Source organism: Bubalus kerabau, chromosome 3 (genome assembly GCF_029407905.1).
Source record: "Bubalus kerabau isolate K-KA32 ecotype Philippines breed swamp buffalo chromosome 3, PCC_UOA_SB_1v2, whole genome shotgun sequence".
Taxonomy (NCBI): domain Eukaryota; kingdom Metazoa; phylum Chordata; class Mammalia; order Artiodactyla; family Bovidae; genus Bubalus; species Bubalus kerabau.
In genome coordinates, this window is record NC_073626.1 from 53,906,987 (window position 1) to 53,912,793 (window position 5,807).

The 5,807-nt window shown below is 38.0% G+C and overlaps 1 pseudogene; it reads right to left on the minus strand.

Annotated features, from left to right (window-relative positions):
- Positions 1 to 208: 208 nt before the first annotated feature.
- Positions 209 to 1,155, minus strand: LOC129647663 (olfactory receptor 10AG1-like; annotated as a pseudogene).
- Positions 1,156 to 5,807: the final 4,652 nt, after the last annotated feature.

Below are 5,807 nucleotides of genomic sequence, written 5' to 3' on the forward strand. Positions count from 1 at the left end.
CTAGATACATAGTTTCTTATCAGCAAGACACCATAATATGATCCTGATATTAGAAAATCCAGCATAAAACAATAAGGTCAGGAATGGATGAATAAATATAATAAATCTATTAATCATGTGGAAAAAGAAAACTATTTCTGATTATACAATGGCAAAATTAAATAGGAAAACAGAAAATGAGTTTAAATCAAGCAGCTAATGCTTTACATTAAGGTAGCACTTTTCTCAAGGCTGTCAAGACATCCTTATTTCTCAGAGTGTATATCAGGGGGTTAAACCTCAGGGTGATGATGGTATAGAAAAGTGAGAGAAATTTGTCTGTTCTGGAAGAATTTTGAGATTTATGTCGTAAATATGTAACAATCACAGATCCAAAGAATAAAGTCACAACCATGACATGAGATGAGTAGGTGGAGAAAGCCTTTGCTCTTCTCGTTGCCGATGGCAACTTCAGGATGATGGAGGTGATTCTACTGTAGGAGCCAAGTATCAGCAGAAAAGGGACCATGACAAACAGCACAGCAACTATAAAGACCAGCATCTCATTCAAAAACATGTCCCCACAGGCCAGCTTCAGTACTGGCAAAATGTCACAGAAGTAGTGATTGATTTGGTTGGATCTACAAAAGGACTGAGAGAAAATTTGGCTTGTCTGCCCTATCTCAATTGGAACGCCAGTGACCCAGCAGGCAGCCACCAGCTGGACACAGACCTTGTGGTTCATGACCAGAGGATAGGGCAGGGGGCTACAAATGGCCACGTAGCGGTCATAGGCCATCACTGTAAGAAACAGGCACTCTATGTTTCCAAATATAAGGATAAAACTCATCTGTGTTGCACAAGCAAACAAAGAAATATGTCTTTTCTGAGTCCAAAGGTTTATGAGCATTCTAGGAAGAGTGGCAGACACATAACAGATTTCCAAGAAGGAAAATTACTGAGGAAAAAGTACTTGGGAGTCTGGAGAGTCTGGTCTGTCCTGCTTATGAGACTAATGATGCCATTTCCCATCAGAGTTATCACATAGATAAACAGAAACATCACAAAAAGAAATATTTGCAGATTGGGAATGTCAGAAAATCCCAAAAGAACAAATTCAATCATTGAAGTGAGATTCACATTTGCTAGATATTTTTGAGGTTCCATCTGTGAAAATAGTACAATTAGGCATTTATCTTTTTTGTTTTGTAATTCTATAAAATAAAGGGATTTAGGGGAATTATTAACAGTACATAAGATTTCTATTCTCTGTTAATGTCTAGTGCTTTATATCCTGGACTCAACACAATTGAAGTCTTATGGAAAATTGTATTTTAAATTCTAAATATAAAGGCATAAGTTGCAATTCAAGGTTTAACTTTAAATAAAAGTGATATGTTTGAGAATTATGTACTTTCATTTTGAATCTGTTTGTATGCAGAGCAAAATCGATCCATTTTACTTCTCATATTTAAAAACAGAATTCTGAAGCAGTAACATTTGTATCCCACTCTCTCAGAGGTAGGGCACAACCAAATTCTGTAATGCATTTTTCATGAATTTCCCAACTCTTCCATTGGAACTTTCTCAATAATAAAGCATGCCTTTCCTTCCATATTCTGCAATGATAGTTCTTACTACTTATGCATGCACTTTATTTGAGACCATTCTGGCTGCCTTTATCTACTAAAATAAGCCACATAACTATCAGGAATTATAAAGCAGGAACTTTTATTTATCCTTTGCAAGCATGCAGCTTATGTTTGACAATGTTCTTCACTTATTGGTTATTTAATTAATAATGACAAACTTGAAGGAATTACATTGATGATATGATTTCTGAAACTCTGCCTAGTAAATCTATTCTCAAATCTCTTATGATGTGCCAGAGGTCACTTCCATTTAAAAATTATCATGTTAATAATATATATAAGATCCAACACATGAAAATTGAAACTATAAATTATTTAAACTATGGTTAATACACAGTTGTCAAAAATATCAAAAGCAGAGAATATATATTTTAGCTAGTAGGTAGGTGAGCAAGTATAGTTTAATGAGTAATTAGTGAGACCTATGCAGACTCAACAGAGAAGGCAATGGCACTCCACTCCAGTACTCTTGCCTGGAAAATCCCATGGACAGAGGAGCCTGGTAGGCTGCAGTCCATGGGTCACTAAGAGTCAGACACAACTGAGCGGCTTCACTTTCACTTTTCACTTTCATGCATTAGAGAAGGAAATGGCAACCCACTCCAGTGTCCTGGTGAGCTTACATCTATGGGGTCGCACAGAGTCAGACATGACTGAAGCGACTTAGCAGCAGTAGCAGCATACAGACTCAAAATTCTCCTGTATTGAGATATACTTGGAAAATATAAGAATTTAAAAAGAAAAGCAATTAGTAAACTGTAGCTTTAAATAGTAACTAGGACATTGGAAAACACAAATGACTTTAACTGTGCTACTCTTGTGTTAGTAAGCTACTTGCAATAGCATATTATTGAATTGCGTTAATGTTATGTTATATCGATATTATAGATGAAGAAACTAGGGCTCAAAGGTTTACGTGATTCAACTAAGAAGGAAAAAAAAGAAAAAAAATAGTTTTTCTCTTTGACTTTTAGGATTCATGAGCATTGTGAGAAGAGTAACAGATCCACAGCTATTTCCAAAAGGAAAGAATTGCCAGGGAAAGGATACATGGAAATGTAGGGGTCAGGACTCACTTTTGTTATTAGAATCATGGTGCTATTGTCCATCAAAATAATTATATACCTGACTAAAAACAACCTAAATAGAAGCCTGGAGATGGTGAACATCAGCAAAGCACAAGAAAAGAAATTCTTTCAATTTAGTTAGATTTTATTCTGGTATATTTCTTTTTGTTCTCTTCTCTTTTTTGTGTTTTCTCCATAGAAAGAGAAAATTTAGCATTTGTTTTCATTCATCCAGCCCCAACATTTTTGTATACTTCAGTGCTAAATAAATTATAATTTCTAATTGTACAACTCCAGCATTTTGATACTTAAATTACCAATGTATACCATGAATAAGATTTATGGTAAGACAAAGTTTTGCATGTTATTCTAAACAGTGAGTAAATTATAAAAAGCAACTACTCTGTGTGCTATCACTAATTTATCTGTACTATACCTCTTTCTTGTAAATGTTTAAGTGCTTATTATTAAGGGAAATAAATATTAATGCTCTAATATTGCTACTTTTGAACTCAAGTCTCCATTACTCGGAAAAATTCAAATGATTAAGAACATGTATGATAATCAAATCCCTTATGATTATACAGTGGAAGTGAGAAATAGATTTAAGGGCCTAGATCTGATAGATAGAGTGCCTGATGAACTATGGAATGAGGTTCGTGACATTGTACAGGAGACAGGGATCAAGACCATTGCCATAGAAGAGAAATGCAAAAAAGCAAAATGGCTGCCTGGGGAGGCCTTACAAATAGCTGTGAAAAGAAGAGAAGTGAGAAGCAAAAGAGAAAAGGAAAGATATAAACATCTGAATGCAGAGTTCCAAAGAATAGCAAGAAGAGATAAGAAAGTATTCAGCGATCAATGCAAAGAAATAGAGGAAAACAACAGAATGGGAAAGACTAGGGATCTCTTCAAGAAAATCAGAGATACCAAAGGAACATTTCATGCAGAGATGGGCTCGATAAAGGACAGAAATGGTATGGACCTAACAGAAGCAGAAGATATTAAGAAGAGATGGCAAGAATACACAGAAGAACTGTACAAAAAAGATCTTCACGACCCAGATAATCACGATGGTGTGATCACTGACCTGGAGCCAGACACCCTGGAATGTGAAGTCAAGTGGGCCTTAGAAAGTATCACTACGAACAAAGCTAGTGGAGGTGATGGAATTCCAATTGAGCTATTCAAAATCCTGAAATATGATGCTGTGAAAGTGCTGCACTCAATATGCCAGCAAATTTGGAAAACTCGGCAGTGGCCACAGGACTGGAAAAGGTCAGTTTTCATTTCCAATCCCAAAGAAAGGCAATGCCAAAGAATGCTCAAACTACCGCACAATTGCACTCATCTCACACGCTAGTAAATTAATGCTCAAAATTCTCCAAGCTAGGCTTCAGCAATATGTGAACCATGAACTTTCTGATGTTCAAACTGGTTTTAGAAAAGGCAGAGGAACCAGAGATCAAATTGCCAACATCCGCTGGATCATGGAAAAAGCCAGAGAGTTCCAGAAAAGCATCTATTTCTGCTTTATTGACTATGCCAAAGGCTTTGACTGCATGGCTCACAATAAACTGTGGAAAATTCTGAAAGACATGGGAATACCAGACCACCTGATCTGCCTCTTGAGAAACTTGTATGCAGGTCAGGAAGCAAGAGTTAGAACTGGACATGGAACAGCAGACTGGTTCCAAATAGGAAAAGGAGTCCGTCAAGGCTGTATATTGTCACCCTGCTTATTTAACTTATATGCAGAGTACATCATAAGAAACGCTGGACTGGAAGAAACACAAGCTGGAATCAAGATTGCCGAGAGAAATATCAATAACCTCAGATATGCAGATGGCACCACCCTTATGGCAGAAAGTGAAGAGGAACTAAAAAGCCTCTTGATGAAAGTTAAAGTGGAGAGAGAAAAAGTTGACTTAAAGCTCAACATTCAGAAAACGAAGATCATGGCATCCAGTCCCATCACTTCATGGGAATTAGATGGGGAAACAGTGGAAACAGTGTCAGACTTTATTTTTCTGGGCTCCAAAATCACTACAGATGGTGACTGCAGCCATGAAATTGAAAGACACTTACTCCTTAGAAGGAAAGTTATGACCAACCTACATAGCATATTCAAAAGCAGAGACATTACTTTGCCAACAAAGGTTTGTCTAGTCAAGGCTATGATTTTTCTGTGGTCATGTATGGATGTTAGAGTTGGACTGTGAAGAAGGCTGAGCGCCAAAGAATTGATGCTTTTGAACTGTGGTGTTGGAGAAGACTCTTGAGAGTCCCTTGGACTGCAAGGAGATCCAACCAGTCCATTCTGAAGGAGATCAGCCCTGGGATTTCTTTGGAATGAATGATGCTAAAGCTGAAACTCCAGTACTTTGGCCACCTCATGTGAAGAGTTGACTCATTGGAAAAGACTCTGATGCTGGGAGGGATTGGGGGCAAGAGGAGAAGGGGATGACAGAGGATGAGATGGCTGGATGGCATCACTGACTCGATGGACGTGAGTCTCAGTGAACTCCAGGAGTTGATGATGGACAGGGATGCCTGGCGTGCTGCGATTCATGGGGTTGCAAAGAGTCAGACACAACTGAGCGACTGATCTGATCTGATCTGATCTGATGATAATATTCTATATCAGGTTGCTATTGCTCATATCACCATCTCTACCCTAACTACTTCAGTTAAGTCTGTATATTTAATATTAACTAGCAGGTTAAAATGAGAAGGCAATGGCAACCCACTCCAGTACTCTTGCCTGGCAAATCCCATGGACGGAGGAGCCTGGTAGGCTGCAGTCCATGGGGTCGCTAGGAGTCGGACACGACTGAGCGACATCACTTTCACTTTTCACTTTCATGCATTGGAAAAAGAAATGGCAACCCACTCCAGTGTTCTTGCCTGGAGAATCCCAGGGATGGGGGAGCCTGGTGGGCTGCCATCTATGGGGTCGCACAGAGTCGGACACGACTGAAGTGATTTAGCAGCAGCAGGTTAAATCATGTAAATAATTTAAAATCAGTATTGAACTCAAAATTATTTCATTATTTTAAATTTAAAAGCATTTATTTTTTCTTAAAATAGATGTTCCTTGAATTCCCCA